The 21,988-nt window shown below is 38.5% G+C and overlaps 1 protein-coding gene across 4 annotated transcripts in view; it reads right to left on the bottom strand.

The window, feature by feature from the left end:
* The window catches only part of LOC308367225 (ecto-NOX disulfide-thiol exchanger 2-like), a 295,423-nt gene extending 275,070 nt beyond the window's left edge, over window positions 1–20,353 (bottom strand). For 3 of the 4 annotated variants that reach the window (XM_080841064.1, XM_080841068.1, XM_080841069.1), the window contains exon 1: window positions 20,269–20,353. The gene's annotated coding sequence lies outside the window, so the exon portion shown is untranslated. The remainder of the gene's footprint in view (window positions 1–20,268) is intronic. The other variant, XM_080841065.1, reaches the window with a different exon arrangement.
* Between the last annotated feature and the right edge of the window lie 1,635 nt (window positions 20,354–21,988).

The following is a 21,988-nucleotide window of genomic DNA, read 5'->3' as shown; positions in this document are numbered from 1 at the left end:
CAATAAAGGCCACCAGAGGCTACCATTTGCCAAACTGGCCAAATATGTACAAACAAAAACTGCTTCAAAAAAATGAAAAGGCTGATGTACTCTGCAAAGAAAATCAGTAGTGAAACACCCAAGCAAGAGCATTAGCCCGTTTAGTCTGGAGTTCCAAGCCATAATTCCACATACTCAACTTGTCCCTGGCAGAACAATGCCATGCATATATTGAAAAGAATGTCCTAGAACAGTCCCAATGCACTTTATGTGTGCACAATGACATAATTATTCCCTTTTATGGAGGCATAATGGTTTAGTTGATCACCAAAAAGATTAGCATAAATCTTGACCAGGGAGGCAAATGACTAGGTGGATCGGGGCACAGCGGGCATTTGTCTCGTGGAGTCCTGGCAGCAAGGAAAACTGCTCTCTATTGAGAGTTTTATAACCAGATAGAAATGGAAGAAATCATTTAACAGTCCCTGCAGCCATGTCGGACAGAGAGAATAGAGAAGAGAATAGTCAGACAGAGCTAATGTTCCTCCACTGAGCCATGTTATGTGTTGGGTCTGATGTCTCACATCATCTCATCTGGACAGTTCTAGCCCATGTTATGTGTTGGGTCTGATGTCTCACATCATCTCATCTGGACAGTTCTAGCCCATGTTATGTGTTGGGTCTGATGTCTCACATCATCTCATCTGGACAGCTCTAGCCCATTTTATGTGTTGGGTCTGTTGGATCTGATTTTTTAAAAGTTACCGAGAAATAGACACTGTACAATGTAAAAGCCCCTTTATTGTAACTGAGAAATACCTATCATAGGATTTGCGAGGTGTCTGAGCACACTGTCTAATGATGGGTTAGGGTTAGCATGCTACTACTCACAGGGTAAAAGCCTACTAGTGACCTGATTGGTTTGTTGACCTGTCAATCTCACTATAACGTCTCCGTTATCAACAGAACCGAATGCGCCAGACTCCTCCTCCACCGTCCATTGCATCAACGCCTTCAAACGCAACAATGTGAGTCGGGCGTTATCCCCCAGATGAAAAGTTTTGAAATACTCAAAGCCGACTTGTGAATGTAACTTTATCTCCTGTTATATCTGTAATAATAAGGTAATGAAAAAACTGAAAAAAGGTGGACCTGAACAGGCAAAGAAATAATAGATACAGACCACTCCTATCTCTAATAGATACAGACTATATATGCGGCACATCTCTCTAAGGAGACGACTTAGGCATTGCTTAAAGCAAAACAGGAGAAGAAACACCTTCCAAGCTAAATCATGTGACTCTTTTGGCAAACAGAGTGTCTTAATTCGAGGTAGTCTTGTCCATGATGTGCCTCTTTTGCTCTGATTTCAGATATCACTGATGACCTCAATGGCAGACTAGGAAGACGCACCAACACCAACCACAGCCTTCCACCTCAGCAAAGAGGGGTCATTACATCTCCGCTCCACTTCACAATCGCTTTGCTTCTTGGGTGTGTGGGCTTTTTTATATAATATCTGAATAAATAAAAGTACAGGCGAGTCCTTGATTGGATGAAAACAGTTGCTCATCAGTTCTTCCAGCGTGAGCCCTCTTGACTGCCTGATGCCCTGTGTGTTGCTAGGATACCAAACTTCCCCTATGAATCAGTATGGACATGATGCGGTTCTGTGTTATTCTGACAGTCACTCACACACATGTGCAGACAGGCAAACAGTGGACTGATTCCTCACTCTCTAGAACAGGGGTCTTCAACGTTTTTCAGGCCAGGGACCCCCAAAATGATGGCAAGATGAGCAGGGACCCCCTACTATATAAACCGATAAAAGTTTGTTTATAATATACTGGGCCTAGTGCCAAATAAACATAGCTACCCTGTTATCGTGTATTCAATGCTAAGCTATTCAAATAATACAAAGGTTAATATATTCATTAACATTTTTATTTTTTAACATTGAATTTAACCTAACATTTTTGAACAACGAATTTAACTTTTAACATTTTTTAACATTGAATTCAACTTGAGAGAGCTCCTGTGGGTAGCTGAATGTGTCGATTGGACTGAAAGATAACGTCTTCTTGATCAATGTATACGTTCGCTACAATATGTTGGATTTATGTTAATGAAAAATTTAAGGGAATAAATGCAATTCTGATTCGGAAGACATTTAACTTTGTAGGGGAAAAAAATAGGTTGAATTTAAAAAAAAAAAAAATAAAATTTTAAATATAAAAAAAAATTGTCATATCAACCAAAGTAGAGCTGCAACGATTAGTCGACGAAATCGACTAAGTCGATTGTGAAAAATGGTCGACGCGGATTTGTATCGTCGACGCGTCATATACAGCCGCGGAAAAAATTAAGAGACCACTTCAAAATTATCAGTTTCTCTGGTTCTACTATTTATTGGTATGTGTTAAAGTAAAATGTACATTTTAGTTTTATTCTATAACCTACTGGCAACATTCCTAGGCCAGTAAAGGTGTGGATGGAGTATCACCAGATCAGGACCCTGTCATGGCCAGCCCAATTTCGAGACCTGAATCCCATAAAAAAAACTCTGAAATGTGATCAAGAGGAAGATGGATGGTCACAAGCCATGAAAAGAAGCCGAGCTGCTTGAATTCTTGCGCCAGGAGTAGCATAAAGTCACCCAACGGCAATGTGAAAGACTGGTGGAGAGCATGCCAAGACACACGAAAGCTGTGATTTTAAATCAAGGTTATTTCACCAAATATTGATTTCTGAACTCTTCCTAAGTTAAAGCATTAGTATTGTGTAGTTTAAAAATGAATATGAGCTTGTTTTCTTTGCATTATTCGAGATCTGAAGACACTGCATCTTTTTTGCTATTTTGACCAATTGTCATTTTTCTGCAAATAAATGATCTAAATGACAATATTTTTATTTGAAATTTGGTAGGAATGTTGCCAGTAGGTTATAGAATAAAACTAAAATGTACATTTTACTTTAACACATACCAATAAATAGTAAAACCAGAGAAACTGATAATTTTGAAGTGGTCTCTTAATTTTTTCCGCGGCTGTAATATTAAAAAAAAAAAAAAAAAACATTTTTATTTTTATTTTTTTTGCAGACTTTAACAGAGCTACCGGTACTTTTCATTCGGAATTGCATATACAGGAAGTGCGAAATAGCTGCGAAAAGCGAATTATTCTGAGATGGCCTAGTTACCATGGAAACAATAAACAAAGCTTGGTTTAGCAGCTGCTGCTTATCAGATATCGCTAACAGAAAAGTTGTCATTTTTCTCAATGATGGTCAATTATTAGTAGTTTAAGAAGTACTACTACAGTATTTCAAAGAGAATGGGCTGTGGGAGCATAAGAACAGTAAGTGTCTGGCAGCAATTATCATAGACATATATCTATAACTTATTGTAAGGTTTACTCTAAAATGTTTGAAAACAGAACGTCTCATGGAGGATGCTTGCTAACGCTATTTCAGTTATGTTAAGTGCAATGTGGTAAATCAGTGAATTATCAGAGTAGCCTGTATTTTCGTTTGTTCTGAATAGATAACCTCCTCCACTTAGCAATCTTCGAACAGAAGATTGTGTTTTTTTTTTTTTTTCATATGTTGAATTTGAATGTCACCTGCAGCTCAGTTATGTTGCACTTGCAGAGGCTTGATTGCTATTTTGAGTTCCTTTTAAAACTTTCTCTTTACTTTTAAAACTTTATTTGCACTTTCTCTTTACTTTTATAAGCATATTTGCACTCTTAATTTGTATTACTATTTAATGTATTTATTATGATGATTACATTTGTATTAACTTGTTACTCAAATACATTTGAAATTCAAATTCCAACATTTTGAATCATTTTTAAAATGTATGGAAATAATCGTTAGATTAGTCGATTATTCGAAAAAAAAGTCGATAGATTAATCGATTACCAAAATAATCGTTAGTTGCAGCCCTAAACCAAAGATTTCGCGACCCCCCTGCAGTACCTCCGCGGACCCCCTGTTGAAGACCCCTGCTCTAGAACTCATCTACTCTCCTTCACACACAATAGGCAATATCCCTATAATGAAATGCATGTTGTGAATATCCTGAGACTACGTGAGTGTATTTGTGTGCAAGTGTGTGTTTGTGGTTGTCTGGGAAGTCCCGCCCGTCTTCTTCCGACAAATTTGATTTTGCCTGAGAAGTTTGCAAAGATTGCACAGCATTTCACTACAGCATTCTCAGGATCTCTGGGACCAATCACAAACTGGCTTTTGGCTACCTGGCGCGCCTTTGGCGGATTTAAAATAACCACGTCTGCGTAACAAAAGCGAAAGCAAAAAGAAAAGCACAGCAAACTATATACTGCTCTCGCGGCTGTCTTGGATGATTTCAAAGGCAAGTTTTCTTTGAAAATAGAACAGAAACCTGCTCTGGAACAATTCATACAGAAAAAATATGTGTTTGCTTTATTAATGATCGTTGTATCGTTGTATAGTATCGTTGGTCTGATTGGTTTACCCATTTAAGCCGGGAAAGCATTACCGCTGTTCTACCATTAAAGCCGGGAGCGCTGTTGCGTCATTCTACCTTTAAGGCCGGGAAAGCGTTTGTGTCGTTTTTTCTGTATAAGGGGGGTTTTTGCCCAAAGTGTCGGGCTCTGGGCCAATGAAATGCATCAGAATAGACATGTGATAGTGCCTCAAATGTTTTGCCATTAGTAGTTTAAAAAAAAAATCGTTGGCTTTCTCGCTTTGCTAAGTAAGGTCTCCTCCGCGACAGCCAGGATTATAGCTCAAAGTAAATTAGGCAAGGAGTGAGTTGTGAGTACTGGTAGTTACAGAATATGGTTATCTGTAGTTGTTAACGATTGTTACTTGCTTAAATGTAGGTTTACTCGAGGTAAATGAAAGGGAATATGGTATCATAGAGGGCTATATTAACACTAAGCTAGCTTGCTATGTTGTTAAAACTTTCTCCAGTGAGCGAGTGTGAACGAGCGAATTATATCGACAACTCTCTATTCTTTGCATTACTATATATTCTAGTATTTCAAAACAATAATCAGTCCCTATAGAATGTTGTTTATAATCAGTTAATGCTACTGAATCCTCGTTTGACTTTATTATAGTGAATGCTTTGGTTGCCTTCCATTTCAGCCCAGCATACAGTATTTATCAGTTGATAAATAAGATGTACTTGAAATTTGTTTTGTTTTTTATTTGAATTATTCCTGTTTTTCCCTTTTAATGGAATATTTGACACTAAACTAGTTCATCTGTATCTCAGTGATAGTATCCAAATGAGCATAAAAATATCACTGGTATGTAAAAACTACATGGACAACAAAATAGTTATAATTGTTGATCAAAATCTTATTCCCTTCTGCTCATAATACAACAAGTAAACAACTCAGAGGTTGACACTGTCAGGTCCATTCTCCATCCATAGTGTCCAAATGAGCATCAAATATCCCTGGTATGTAAAAACTACACGGACAACAAAATAGATGTTAATCGTATTCCCTTCTGCTCATAATAAAACAAGTAAACAACTCAAAAGTTAAAACTTTCCCTATAAGAATTATATATTTATAATTATATACTTTATTTCACTTTGTTATATACTTTGTCATATAGCTTATTACATTTTTTTTCTACTGTTTTGTGCTGATCCTGCACTTTTACATATTTTGTTTACTTTTGAGAAGGTGTATGTAAATATTGTAAATATTTGTAAATACAAATTCAAATTCCCATGAAAGCCACAGGTGTAAGCTCTCAAATACTTTTTGAATTGTGTTCCTATCTGTTACAGGGGCTGAGAAATCAGTAATGTAGTAGGCGTTGACACAATTGCTGAATTTCTAGAAAAACTTCAGGTTTTGGGGGCTTTTCTGAAATCGCCTATAGGTTTTACAGGCATTTTTTCCAGGCGCTTTAGGCCTAAATGGGTTAAAGGCGTGTCCAATTACATGACTGAAGTGGACCTCCATTTAGTACTTCGCCAGACTAACTGAGCAAATGAAATGCAGTGAAGGGGCGGGGAATATGGAAGTTTATTAGACTCTTTATTCAAATGGCAATGCATTTGTCAAATGGCAATTCAATGCGCAAAGTGACAATGCAATCCGCAATTCAAATGGCAAACCAGTTGTCAAATGGCAATTCAATGTGCAAATGACAATGCAATCCGCAATTCAGTTTGTATTATTTTGAATAAAAATTTGAATGAACGCTTATTGCATTGCATTTCATATTGACACGGTTTTTTCGACTCTTTATTCAAATGGCAATGCATTTTTCAATTGGCAATTCAATGCGCAAAGTGACAATGCAATCCGCAATTCAAATGGCAAACCAGTTGTCAAATGGCAATTCAATGTGCAAATGACAATGCAATCCGCAATTCAGTTTGTATTATTTTGAATAACAATTTGAATGAGCGCTTATTGCATTGCATTTCATATTGACACGGTCTTTTCGACTCTTTATTCAAATGGCAAAGTGGCAATGCAATCCGCAACATATCAATATCCACGTGATGTCAGTCACGTGATATGTTAGTGTGAACCTCAACATGGGGTCCATGTATTAAATGTCAGAAGAATCAGAATCAGCTTTTTTGGGCCAAGTAATCATCTTTTAATCAAAAATGAACATACAATTTTCTGTCACTGACATGGAAGTAATTGAGGAGGACACAAGAGACCAGGCAATGGGTGGTTCATTTTTCAAACACAGAGCCGAGAGAATTGGGGCTTCGATCGCTAAACAGGACAGTTCTTCAAAACCTGCCCAGCCTTCACATTCCCTTATCAGAAATATGTGTAACCCAAAGCTTTTCAACTTCACCTCACCTGCCACTGAACATGGATGCACACATGAAAAACATGCAGTTAATGAATTCTTACATGCTACTCCGGATTTCGTTTGTAGTTGTGACTGCTGTGGTCAAGGTTGCGGGGAAGTTAAGTGTCACTGTGCTTACACGTATTCCTCAAAATATACAGCATAACACAAAACAATACAACAGTGCAAAACAATATAATACAACAGTTCAAAACAATAAGTTGTTCTTTAGAAAAATGTATCGTAGAGGAACTGCCGAAGACCGAATGTAGAAGATAGCTGCTAATCCTGGCTCTCGGGAGTCTGTCTGTTGGAAATATTTGTATGTGAATTAAGGTGTTTACACAACTTTTATAAGTCTACATCGACTCGGTTTGTTGTTAATATACTATACGAACACTGTCAGGGCAAACAGAATATTGTGGGTCTTTAATTAAGCTCTCGACTGTTATGGTTAGCTTGCTGCCTAAACTTTAATTGGAGATCAATGTAGAAGATAGCTGCTAAAATGCTATAAGCGCTGCACTGCAGCCGAGCTTGCTACTTGACACTCGCTACATGACAGCCAAACATGTTTTTTTTTTCTGACCACGACCCCTAGGCGAAATACCGCCTGCCGATAATTCGTCCCAATGGAAACGTGGAGTTAGACTTGAAGAGAAGAGAAGAGAAAATAAGAGCTTCTTGAGAATAGCGGTATAAAACACTGCAAAACAGTGCCGTACATGGACCCCAACATGGCCGGCAAAGGTTGTTGTCATGGATATTGGTCACGTGACTAAATACGCCTAATAGGGGTAGGGACCCGCCTTGATGGGGCGACTGACAGATTGCATTTTCATTTGAATTTTGCAACAAAAAGAGCGTGATGACAAGTAAATGCTAATGCAATATAGTGGGGGCGCTGTTCAGCTACTACATTGAATTTCCATTTGAATAAAGAGTCGAAAAGACCATGTCAATATGAAATGTAATGCAATAAGCGCTCATTCAAATTGTTATTCAAAATAATACAAACTGGATTGCGGATTGCATTGTCATTTGCACATTGAATTGCCATTTGACAACTGCTTTTCCATTTGAATTGCGGATTGCATTGTCACTTTGCGCATTGAATTGCCAATTGAAAAATGCATTTTCATTTGAATAAAGAGTCGAAAAAACCGTGTCAATATGAAATGCAATGCAATAAGCGTTCATTCAAATATTTATTCAAAATAATACAAACTGAATTGCGGATTGCATTGTCATTTGCACATTGAATTGCCATTTGACAACTGGTTTGCCATTTGAATTGCGGATTGCATTGTCACTTTGCACATTGAATTGCCATTTGACAAATGCATTGCCATTTGAATAAAGAGTCTAATAAACTTCCATAGGGGAATTCCCAGACAATGTTTGTGGGCTATTGAAGGTTGAATTGAATTCTCATGTGCAAATCAGAATATGAAGCATTCCTTCTCAGTTTTATATATTTGTTTTAAATCATTGGCTTCCTATAAATAACAGAAGAATGATGGCATTGTGATAGCATTATACATCCGTCCACACTTAGTCTATTTATAGTGTACAGTCCTTAAATACCTGTTCTTTATCTTCAGCTCTTAGTTATCTGTCAATAGGCCTGGTCATAACCCAATCAAACGGTTAAGTAATCATACTCTTACTTTCTAATTAGGGCTGTGCAATTAATCAAATTTTGATCGCGATATCAATTTTTGGCCCAAACGATCTCCAAACTCATATAATTGACTTGAAACAATTAATTTCCGTAATTCAGTCTTTCCCCCAAAAGCATTCAACGCGGCGAGAGGGAGTTAAATCTTAAACTGGCGTGTGACATCACAAAGTTATATGCCACTAGCCGGAGGCGGGACATGCTAGTGAGCCGCCAATCAGCAGCATCGACCGTTGACAGATTTTCATGACAGCACAGGCTCTAGCCAATCAGATCCCGATTATGGTCACGTCTCAAAAGCAAAGCAAAAAAAACTAAAGATGGGTGACCAAACTCCGTAGATGGTCTCATTTGCACCTAAAAGTTGGATGTTTTTACCTTATATTTTTATAAAGTTACCGAGAAATAAGCACTGCATAATGTCAAACCCCCATTTTTGCAACTCAAAAATATGTCTGAGAGGATTTGCGAGGTGTCTGAGCTACCTATCATTCACTTTGAAAGGGGAGCCGTCAACCTTGACGGTTCAACGCATTCCAACGCATATAGCGCGTACACAACAAATACAATTTTTAACGAAAATTTCAAAGTTCTCAGTAAAAAAATGCATCATGTTTTCAAACTCGTTTAAATAATCGTGATATCAATATTGACCAAAATAATCGTGATTATGATTTTTCCCATAATCGAGCAGCCCTATTTCTAATGTTTACTTTTTTATTTTATGATCCGTGTTCCATAGGTATGTGTACATGTGAAGTAACTCTATGCCCAAAGTGTACCTGCTATATGGCCCAGCACACACCACAATGCTTGGCCATGACCTGCCATGTAAGGCCTAACAAAAAAAAAAGTTTGGTTCCTGTTGGTTGTCAATTGAGGTCATGGGTAGGTAGGGAATTTATTTTATTTTATTTTTCCAGTGGCAGCGAGTGATAGGTAGATTTTTTTTTTTTTTTTTTTTTTTACAGCAGCAATGGATACTCCCAGCATGTTACACACACACATTTGCAGTCAAAATATGTAGTCAATACAACCTGGACCATTGGCATTGAAGACATTTCAAGTTATATTTAATTAATACATTTAATAGTATCAACTCTTACAATACTCTGTTGATAGCGACGTTGCCAAGCAATGCTGTCTGCTCAGTTAAGTTTTCAGTTAATAGTGACAAGTTCAGCTCGTCTCCCATTCAGTGGCAAAGTAGTTGACCATAGCTACTATGTGCCTTATACAGGGCTCTCAAGTTTTGAAGACAGGCAAGAGTGACATCCCCCCGACCACGCCCCAGCCCGCCGTATTCCACCTGCTCCGCCCCTGCTGTATGCCCACAGACCAGACCCCCCCCCCCCATATTATTATTAGTGTTTTGTAATAATTGCTTAGACTTGCAGAAAAGATGTGACCAATTACAAAGTATGTATTCGATGAGAGAGAGAGAGAGAGAATTATGACATCCCACACACCTTGATGGGCACAGTAGTTCTTTTGGCGGCAGATAGAGCACCAGTATTATGAGCTGGTGCTCCCTACAGTAATAAATGGCCATTGAGAGGTCCATTCACTATCAAAAGAGGTCTTCTAGGTGGCTGCTCCTGGACTTTTCTCCCTTTTGTTCTAGCCATCTCCTTCACTGTTTCTTCCACCATCTCCTCCTCCACCACCTGCACTGTCTCTTTCTCCTCCACCTGCACTGTCTCTTCCTCTTCCACCATCTCCTCCGCTAATGTGTTTATGCTCATTTGTTTTTTACCTGACATCTTTGAAAGACAGATGCAATGATTAATGCATCCATGGCCAGGATATTTATACATGCTAGTATGACTAATGAGCTGGCGATTCACAACTCCACCAGGTGTTAAGAAACCTCGGAATCTGAATAGACTGTTCAAGCAAACACATTTACAAAAAATAATGCCAATAACATCATTGAATATAAAGGGCTGCCTAATATTCGTTTGAATTATATCCTATATATATTTTGAATAGGCTTACTCGAATTTATTTTAGCCTATAAACGAAGTTCGGAGTCAAAGCAATAGTAAAAAAGGCAGGCTGTAGCCTAAAACTGTGTTGACTACAAACACTCATTAAAAACTTTTGCTAATTATCTGGGAAATATTCTCTAACTGCAGTCAAGTCATTCCAGGATGCTTTATTTCCATTGGTTGCTGGATTTAATCTTACCCAGATACAAAAGATACATATTTTTCTGATTGGCTATTGTGCACCTCACGGCAGAACTCGAGGGGATTCGAGAAGACGTGCTTGATTCCTCCATGGTGAGGGCAGCGCGGCCAGGTCATGTTTGCGCGCTGTGGCACATTAAACAGCCAAGAGGTTTTTTTTCCAGCGTGAGAAATACTATGTGAGGCCAGCGGGAGTGCGTGACTAAAGACCTAAATAAGTGACTGTCACGCTCAATGCGTGCCACTTGAGACAAGCCCTGAACTTATACATTTCCAATGCTTAAATCATCATTGTTCGACATGTATGTGAGGCATTGTGTGCGTACATAATAAAGTAAAGGGTTTCATGAAGTTACGACTGCTAGGTAGTGTATTATGAGTGCACGTTGCTATTAGTAACGATTAGCATGCTAAGCCGAGATTTAGTTATGTTCTGATGTTGATTCGCTGTAATAAAGATGGGTTCATCCTGTTAAGATTTCGACTGGATGAGCTATGAATGAGATTCATGTTGCCTAGTGTAATGTCCACTATTCTATGAATCAAATAATATTAGTTGTGTAATTGTTATCGTGTAGCAATAACTTATGTTAAAGTAATTCAGTGCAGTGCTAATTAGACCCCATTCTCATTGCAGACACACACACATATGTACGATCACATGCATCGTCATGTAATGGAAATTGATGAATGCACATTAAAGGGAGATAAAGAATACTGCTTTGGTAATCGTGGGTCTTTTAGATTTCATACCCAATCTAACAATTGTGTTTGTCACACTATTTCATGGCCAAACAATGGAGACCACGCATATATCCACCTTTCTCCCGCAACCATATAACACGCGCTACCGATCCAGTCGTCTTCATGCAGATCTCACGTGAAGTCGTTGTTTTCACGAGAGAATGCGCTCATCCTTGTACAGGATGAAGAGGAGCTGTACAAAAACGTAATTATAGTCTGCCTAAAAAAAATGCATTTGTATTTTTTTTTTTTCTTCCCCAAGCTCATAAAATAATTTGGGTCGCACATAAAGTGACAGGGTCGGTCGGAAACCGGAACCAAAACTATTTTTTTCTTAGGCCTAATCATACACAGTACAAACACTAACAGGGTTCCAAAATGTCCTCAGATGAGTCAGTCAGAATGATCAGTCACTCTTTTCCAGCCAAATGAGCCTTCATCAAACACAACATGAATCTAATTAAAACATCAGTGCCCAAACATGACAAACAATATAATTGTCTTTGATGGATACCACCAATTGCAGCACCACAGCAAGTTTTTTTAATGGATTTTCATTAAAAAAAAACATTGTCAGGACCAAATTCTGTTTTTCTATAATTTTTCTATGAGCACAAAAATAAAAAAAAAAATAAACATGACAGCCTGAATAATGACACTGAATGGCGTAGACTCATTATTTAGGCTAATTATTTCAGTGCCAGGAGACTACAGAGCATGTTAAGGGACCAACATGTGACTTTTTTTCTCTGCAAATGCCCTCTTTTTAAAAAGGTCAGACTCAACTAGAAATGCAATAAGCTTCATAACGTACCCAGATCAATGCACAAATTATATCACCTGTCCATTTATTAAGTTCAAGGTCTAAAGTGTTAAAAGAGTAAAAGGTGTTACAAAATTCTACCCTTCCTACATGCCAGCAGGCACCTGGCAGAGTGTGATGGAAGTGGGCCTTGGCAATGATAATGGCCCAGTGGAAATCTTCTTGAAGGTCCTTGAGTGAAAAAAAGTATGTTTGATGTTTGAAAGGTATATGTGCTTGTAACAATGTAATATGCAAAGAAAAACTAGATGTAGGCTGTCACTCACTAAATCTTTGGTGCTTCATCAGTAAGTACGCTGAAAGCACGATTGTGTATGAACACAGGTAAACAAGTAAAGCTTTTTGAAAGGTTATGAGGAACCATCAGAGCCAACAAAACAGTTATAACTGAAATCTATTTAAGGTTTGAATGCCATCTGAAAAATGTTCCTGGCTTCAGTTCAGTGCTGCAGAAATCCCACAAAGCTTGACATTTGACATCTAAGTTTGTTACGAACGATCAACCTACAAGTATCATTTATAGGGCTGCAACTAACGATTATTTTGGTAATCGATTAATCTATCGACTTTTTTTCGATTAATCGACTAATCTAACAATATTTCCATAAATTTAAAAAATGATTCAAAATGTTGGAATTTGAATTTCAAATGTATTTGAGTAACAAGTTAATACAAATGTAATCATCATAATAAATACATTAAATAGTAATACAAATTAAGAGTGCAAATATGCTTATAAAAGTAAAGAGAAAGTGCAAATAAAGTTTTAGGCACTCTGAGATTCCTTTGAATGAAAAGTGCTTTAAAAATAAAATTAATTATTATTATTATTATTATTTTAAAAGTAAAGAGAAAGTTTTAAAAGGAACTCAAAATAGCAATCAAGCCTCTGCAAGTGCAACATAACTGAGCTGCAGGTGACATTCAAATTCAACATATGAAAAAAAAAAAATCCACAATCATTTGTTTGAAGATTGCTAAGTGGAGGAGGTTATCTATTCAGAACAAACGAAAATACAGGCTACTCTGATAATTCACTGATTTACCGCATTGCACTTAACATAACTGAAATAGCGTTAGCAAGCATCCTCCATGAGACGTTCTGTTTTCAAACATTTAAGAGTAAACCTTACAATAAGTTATAGATATATGTCTATGATAATTGCTGCCAGACACTTACTGTTCTTATGCTCCCACGGCCCGATCTCTTTGAAATACTGTAGTAGTACTTCTTAAACTACTAATAATTGACCATCATTGAGAAAAATGACAACTTTTCTGTTAGCCATATCTGATATGCAGCAGCTGCTAAACCAAGCTTTGTTTATTGTTTCCATAGTAACATGAGCCATCTCAGAATAATTCGCTTTTCGCAGCTATTTCGCACTTCCTATATGCAATTCCGAATGAAAAGTACCGGTAGCTCTGTTAGCGTCTGCAAAGGAAAAAACATTTTTTTTTTTTTTTTTTAATATTATATGACGCGTCGACGACACAAATCTGCGTCGACCATTTTTCACAATCGACTTAGTCGATTTCGTCGACTAATCGTTGCAGCTCTAATCATTTATCAAACATGTACCAAAGATATCGATACCGATACTTACGATACCTTTCGGTACTTAAATAACAAAATACCGACGATGCCCATTTTTTTGAAGCACCATAAGTACCGTGAACACCGATGCCAGCGGTTAAAATCGGTGCTGCGCTTCTTCTGGAACTGACGGGGGCAGTATACACTTTGGTGTTCCAGTTGAAGTTTTGACATGTTTTTCACATGCAGATCTGCCATTTACTATTGTAAACGATGAAACTAGTGGAGGCTGAGGAATACTGAGCTTTTGCATATTAGATGTTGTTGAATTGTGACATTTCGGTAACCCAAAGGTGTCTGAAGTTCTCCAAAGCGTTTCCCCTTTCATTTCAATGGGGAAAAGGGGGATGAAAAACGAGAAAAAGAAGAGAACAACAGGTGGCATTGCAACCAAGCACTACACATAAAGGCCAGTACATACACTTAAAAAGGCCAGTCTTGACGCATCAACACCCAGCAACTATAGGCCCATATCAAACTTACCCTTCATAGGTAAGGTATTAGAAAAGGTAGTTTTTACCCAAGTTTCTGCCTTTCTGACTGCGACTTGCTGCTTTGACCTCTACCAATCAGGTTTTAGAGAACATCACAGCACTGAAACAGCCCTCATAAAGGTAGTAAATGACATTCGCACAAACAACGATGCAGGTAAAACCACAGTCCTTATGCTCTTAGATCTTAGCGCAGCTTTCGATACTGTTGACCACCATGTTCTCTTACATAGACTGGAACACTGGGTGGGCCTCTCTGGAACTGTTCTTAGCTGGTTGAGGTCTTATCTAGAAAATAGAAGTTTTTACGTCGCTATTGGGAATTTTAAGTCAGAACCTATGCCCTTATCCTGTGGCGTCCCTCAGGGATCGATTCTCGGCCCTCTTTTGTTCAACTTATACATGCTCCCCCTTGGCGCGCTCATCAAACAGCAATGCTGATGATACCCAAATCTATCTGTCTTCATCCCCTGATGATCTCTCCCCCATGGACTCTCTCTATCAGTGTTTCACTGATATCAACACCTGGATGTCCCAAAATTTCTTACAGCTAAACACTGAAAAAACAGAGGTGATAACTTTTGGTAAGGAGAACCAAAGAAATAAGCTTGCTGCTCAACTTAATTCAAAAGGTTTTAAGGCAGTTGATTCTGTTAGAAACCTAGGAGTGATTCTTGACAGTGACCTAACTTTTAGCAGCCACATCAAGTCAGTCACTAAATCTGCCTTTTATCACTTAAGAAATATTTCTAAACTGAAAAAATGTTTTTCATATGCCGACCTAGAAAAACGTATTCATGCCTTTATTACTAGTAGGGTCGACTACTGCAATGGTCTTTTCACCGGCCTACCTCAAAAAACAATTAAACACCTTCAAATGATTCAAAACGCTGCAGCAAGGTTACTTACACAAACAAAGAAAAGAGATCATATAACACCTGTACTAAGGTTCCTACACTGGTTACCAGTATCTTTTAGAATTGATTTTAAAGTTTTATTACTTGTTTTTAAATGTCTTCAAAACCAGGGACCCCTTTATCTTAAAAATATGCTCAGAATCTACTGCCCTACCAGATCTCTTAGATCTGGAGAGCTTCTTATGCTGGTTCAACCCTCTGCCCGTACTAAGCAGGGTGAGTGAGCTACCTCTGGACATTAAAACAGCCCCCACTGTTGCCACTTTTAAAACCAAACTAAAAACTAAATTGTTCAGAGATGCTTTTAATTAACATGTGTTCTTATTTTCTTTTATGTATTTGCATCTATTTTTATTTATTTTTATTTTTTTCTCATGATTGTATGTTTTTACTTACATTACTAAATTTTAATTTTAACTCTTATTATTCTTATCTACTTGCTACTATTATTGCTTTTGTAACTTCTATTTATATGTAAGGACCATCCTTTTTTTTTTTTTTTTTACTTGTGAAGCACATTGGGTTGCCTTTGTTGTATGAAATGGGCTATACAAATAAACCTGCCTTGCCTTACACAGGATCAGGTCAGAGCAGTGTTGACATCTCAAAAGCACTAGGAGCATAAGCAGTGCAAAAAAAACTGGTGCAATAAGAGGGTAGAAGATAAAACTTAACAAGAGCAACGGCATTCACACAGCATTGCTTCCCAAATCACAATAGGCCTAATTAATATTCAAATGAGGAGAATCATAAGCTATAAGGCATCATGCTTGCTTGAAGAGTACATTTCCAAACAAAAAAGAATGTGTACTGAGCTTAGAGGGAAATGCACAGTGTATGTACAGCAAAGATTTCCTATAATGTCAAAACTAAATGAGTTTAGTTAAGACAGCTTGCATTTTCTTGCTGCTGTTGCTTTTTGGTAGAAATTAATGCTTTAAAAAACAACTTAACTCAGGCTGTTGACACAATTTAAACAAACAGCTCAACTGAATTTGGTTGCCAGCTACTCTGTGGCCATCCAATAAAATGGAGGTCTTGACATTAAATGTTGCACAACAACATAGACTACTGCAAAATGGTAGCATTCTGCAGAGACAGTAATAATATGACATCTGCCCAGAATAGCAGTTATAGTTGGAGGTGTTTATAATCTTACCTATTTATATCATGGAGGCTTGGTGCTAGAGAACAGGTTGTTTTTGAAAACATTCTATAAAATAGACATCATATATTTCAGTCAACCTATCTGATTGTAAATGTACCATGGCTATGATTAGCAATAGGCTTATTAGGAAGTTATTAACATCAAGCGCACAGTAATGAATACTTCCTATGCGAATAACAAAGTCGAAACATGCCAATCACTATGCATGCCCTCAAGAAAAGATTGGAAAATAGGCCTCGGCTGTATTTAAAAACAAGCTTTGCACCGACAACTCCTATGCCAGTGATGCTGCACAATATTTTGTCATTTGCATTTAATCCATTTCTTGATCTAGAGCTACTTTGTAGTGGTTTGTGTTTTGTTCACAACTCAGCACCATGTTGACAGGGGAAGAAATAGAGATGCATAAAATAAATTATGAAAAACCATGGCTGCCAACCATTTTCCATCTAATTACATGCATCCCCGCCATCAAAGCCATTGAAATCATGTCCATTAAGAAGGCTGAACAAGAAATGGAGGCACAAAGTAAGAATAATGACACATGGACAATGCAGGTTTGATGGACACAAATTGCAGGCTCCTTGTAGTAATTATCTTCAGAGGAGCGTACATGGAGAACAACCTTATTTGCTCTAATTAAAAAAAAAAGACAAAGAAAGAAAAAAAAAGACACTATCCCCCTTTCCAACAGCAACCAATATATATATAAAAAACTGAACGTTCTGCCCCTGCGCGCCGGCAGCTCTAGAATTCTAGCCTAGAACCTAGTTCTTTTATAAAGAGTGTTGGCGCGTACAGTCTGTCTCTCACTCAAACGATGATGGCTGACATGGAGGCAGACGATGGAGATTCACCTGCTACTTCAGAGGAGACCAACTTGAGCCGTTCTTCCTCTAACCCAGTGCACCCCTGGCCCTATCTTGAAAACATGTTCAGCTTCGTGGAGAAACGTGGAGAAAGCTATATCATGCAATGCAAACTATGTGTGCCGAAGAAGTCCAACATATCAGCTTACAAGAATTCAACGTCGAATCTCCGAAAGCACGTTGAGGTAAGTCATGTTTCTCGTGCCTTTCCAGGTTTAAACTGACAACAAGCTAGTCATATCCCAAAAACTGTGTATGGTACTGCTAATACTGCAATACAACATTGAAGTAGCAACCTGTTGGCACTGTGATGGCAGTTAGCTAGAACTATGCCCACTGACGTTAGCCTGCTAACCTGCCATTATCCGTCCTACCAAATGCATCCATCAGGCCAGAAAGCATTACATTAATGCATATATACTAAACATTTTGATGCACTAAGCACATTGATGCTGGGCCATTATATGCTACTTATATAGGTATTGTAGGCTATTATGTCTTTTGTAAGTAGCTTTGGATATAATAAACATCTGGTAAATGTACCGGTAATGTGATATTATTTAAATTGAAATAAATTAGCTTTTTAATTAAGAGTACATTTCCAGACTAAAATTGTATTCATTTGCTCTGATTTCATACAGGTTGAGTCCTGCAGAAATCACTTTTCTCAGAGAGTATCGCGAGGTGATGAAACCTTTGGTAAAGGCATTGAACATCTTGCAGTCAGACACCAACACGCACATGGGGTGGCTCCTTCTAGTGATCTTACAGCTGTCCACGAAGCTCAACAATATGGAAAGCTCCTCAAAGATTTGCCTGAACAAGCACTTTTTGCTGAATGTAGCACTATGTAGTTTATGTAGCACTTTTTTAAATAAAAAGATGTGTTTTGGAAATTATTTTACCGTGAGTAGTCATTTTGCCATTTGGGGCTGCTCCTTTGCATGGGTGAGGCATAAATGCAATTTTGTTGTGTGCAGTGTCACAATGACAATGGGAATTTGCCAGGTGGGCTTTTGCACATCACAGTAGAGGCAGAAAACACTGATTGTAAACAAGTAACTTTTTACTTTTACTCAAAGTACATTTTAAATGATTTACTTTTTACTTTTACTTGAGTAGATGTTTTGACTGGTAAATTTACTCGTACTTGAGAACAATTTCAACAGAGTAACAGTACTTGTACTTGAGTAAAATATTTTAGTACTCTTTCCACCTCTGTTAATTAGTGGCCTAACCTTGCTATGTATACATCATTACCATGACTACGCAAGATACCTACCTCTAATGTGGCGACAGGTGTACAGGGGTGTGCCTTTACCACCTCAAAATAAAACTGGTTAGTGAATATTCAAACCTTTTTTGTGAGACAGAGCCCCAATTCCAACAGAAATAGTTCTAGATATTTGACTAAAAATGGCTTCCCTTGATACATAAAACAAATTGAAAAAAAAAACAATGGCAACCAACCAAATTAAAGCAATTTCCAACTTGCAAAATGGTTTGGTAATCGACATAAGAAGAGCAGATAGATTTTAGACCTGGCTTGCCATAAATCTGGTTTTCTAAATGTCGAATGTGAATTGCACCTTAGGAGGTTTGCACTGAAGTGTGCACAATAGCAAGGACCGACAACCCGCAAACATCAATGCATGAACATGTTCATATGTGGGGTGAACAGCCCCTGTTGTTGCCTACCCAGATGAATAACCAGATACCCTTTAGAGTTCTCCCTGGGTTTTTAGCTTTGTTGACCTTTAGAAATGGGGCATATGTTAATATGAATTGACACGGGAAGAAGGGAGGATACAGTAGGTATGTTCTTCCAAATATAAATACCAAGTCAACTTCAGTCATTTCAATCCCTGGTAAATTCATAATCTTATACATTCTGACATGATATGCATGGGGTCCAAAATCAATGAACCTGTTGGAATACATGACTTGGGGTGTCCACTTAATCAGTTACACCGACTTGGTCAAACTGATAGCTATAGCACTGTGTATTACACAGCGCTTCACAGCTTCTTTTGTATGTATCTAAAGCAGAATCCAACAAGAACAAGACGGCATATGGTTCTCTGAGCTTCTAAAGTAACACAATCAATAAGTTGCTTGATGGGTACTTGGGCTGGAAAACCAGAATGCGATGAGTGTTCACTTTGCAACTAACGTTATGCCTAACAGACTAGTTTAAGTTTCCTAACTGCAATATCAATGTCTCTGAAAGTTTACTATGGTGACTGTCTACTGAAGGCGTTGAAAGGTAACAATACCTCTTGTACTTCACCGAGTCAACGCATGCTAAAATGTATTTATCAAATCAATAACTTGGCGTATTGCATAAGCCTGTCAACTTTACTCGTAACACTGAGCCCTGAGCCGTTGACTGCTCTCTACAGGCAAATTTGTTTACTTGTGTCACCACCTCTTAGCTACCCGCCTTAAAGTAGCCTTTATTTACAACCTATGTTAGAGCAAATTCACCCGCAAGGGAAACAGCCCGGTTCAGCTAGCTTGCTACGAATTAATAAAAGCGCTCGAGGCTAGACAGCTAACTAAAGGAAGTAAGTTAACTACCGGTTAGCTAACTATCTAGCCATCTGATTTGTGAACTACCGTTGCTCTAATAGCTCTAACGCCTGGAAATCAACATTAGTTGTTTGGGTAAATACAAGGCATCATTATTCAGTGTTTTTCGTGATTAGTAGGTTTGATATCCGAACCCAACACCAATGCACTTCTAAGTTGAAAACTTCACCTATTGCTAGCTAGCTAACGGTATCAAGCTACCTAGCTATAGCTAGCATGTAGTATTAGTTTACTTAAGAACAGTTTTGGCTAGAGAACCCAAGCTAACTTGACATGTCCAACAACACAGCGTTCATGAAAGGCACGTGGATATGGTTGCTTATCAAAACCGAGCTGGCAACCCGACCTACAAATTAACGTCTATTTAAAAACATACAATTGAACACTTACTTGTGTAAGTTACTTGAATTTGCAGAACAGAGGGAGTAGAGCCAGCGATGTTTGTATTTTCCACCTGGTTACTAGGCAAGCGGCTGAGATGCAGCGTTTCTGTCACTGAGAATTGTGGGACGCTGGAGGACAGCATGGTTTTGGGCGGCAAAACATGGGGTATAGCGTCATCCAGCGACCTATACTGGTATTATGCACTCTGAAGTGACTGCTAGTAAGAGATACGATTACGAAGCGAGATACAACGTGTTTTACAGTGTATGAAATGCCCTGTATTGTTATTCCTTGGCTTCTTATACTTCTTCTTATTACAGTGCATGAAATGCCCTGTATTGTTATTCCTTGGCTTCTTATTCTTCTTACCTTTTTCTGCGATGAATTCAGCTCGAACCGCTTAACTTCGTTCAAACTTTGCTGCGTAGGTCTTGTAAACTGTAAAGGACACTTGTGCCTAATTTATGTAAGGGATAATGTATAGAAAGCAGGTCATTGTCGGGAAAATAAGCCCCGACAGGGCGAAAGCACCCCGACCCCGCTTATACGGCTACTTGCCAACACGAAAAAATAACAGTGTTTCATATACAATGTATTTATTACCATTAGTGTTAAAAAGCAGAGAAAGCAGAGAAATAGTTTGTCAAAGACGTTGAACTTCAAACATTTAACAAACATTCTTTAGAACACAGCTGCTCAACCGTCCACTGAAACTCCATTGATAAGTCACCGGACTACTTGCGGAGTGCTACGAAATACGTGAATCAGAGGCAAAAAGGCCACTTTCCTTGACAGCGGTCATTATTGCATAGCAACGGTCCGCTATCGGTTAATAACGGACCGCAGAACGTTGGGAAGCCCCATTCAAGTGAATGGCGCATTCTACAGCATTAAGAAGAGCCGTGTAATAAACTTCGGTAGACGACACTTTTGAAAAGGTCACCGACAAAAAAAAAAGTTTGCTCCCATTGACTTGACTTGAATTGGGCCATTATGACATCATAATAGGGTCTTTAAACTGGCTTGCACCTGTGCTTCACTAGGTGCGTTTCCATTCAGCTCGTTCGCATTAACGATTCGCATTTACGGTGATTCGCATAAACCAAATGCGCATCAGCGACCGTTTCCATTCACCCGAGTCTTTTAGTCTAATTTGGAGGAAGAGTTTTGTGCACGCTAGAATGGATGCCCTCCTCTCTGCCGTCGGGACTTTTAATGCTGTATAATTTGAGTTGTTTGCCTTAATAGTTGCTAGGAGGAGAAGGCGTAGAAGGTTTTTATATGTTTTACAAACTCACATGCAGCGAATTCCGTACCCCGCAGACGTCCGTACATCTGGGAACGAGCACGGTTTTTTTTATTTGGTGAAGGCCCACTTCACTGACCAGCTGTGGGTCGAAAACTTCAGGCTGACCAGGGCAGGATTTCAAGAATTGTGCCAACGGATAGGCCCTGCTGTGTTGCCTGAAAGAATTTGCTGCTGAAAGCCTGTCCCCACCAACGAGCGCATTGCAATTGCGCTTTACAAACTTACAACATGCGCGGAATACCGTGTTGTGGGCGAAACGTTCGGCGTCAGCAAGACCACTGTACATAGATGTTTATATGCAGTATGCTTTGCCATCCGAGTACAAGCAAAGAAATATATCAAGTGACCATACCTGGGCGAGGCGCAAGAGATTGCAGACCGAAACAACCGCGCACACCAGGTCCGCAGGTGTTAGAT

This window comes from Sprattus sprattus, assembly GCF_963457725.1.
Source record: "Sprattus sprattus genome assembly, chromosome: 6".
NCBI lineage: Eukaryota > Metazoa > Chordata > Actinopteri > Clupeiformes > Clupeidae > Sprattus > Sprattus sprattus.
The sequence above is the reverse complement of the archived record's forward strand: the minus strand, read 5'-3'. Positions and strand labels throughout refer to the sequence as shown.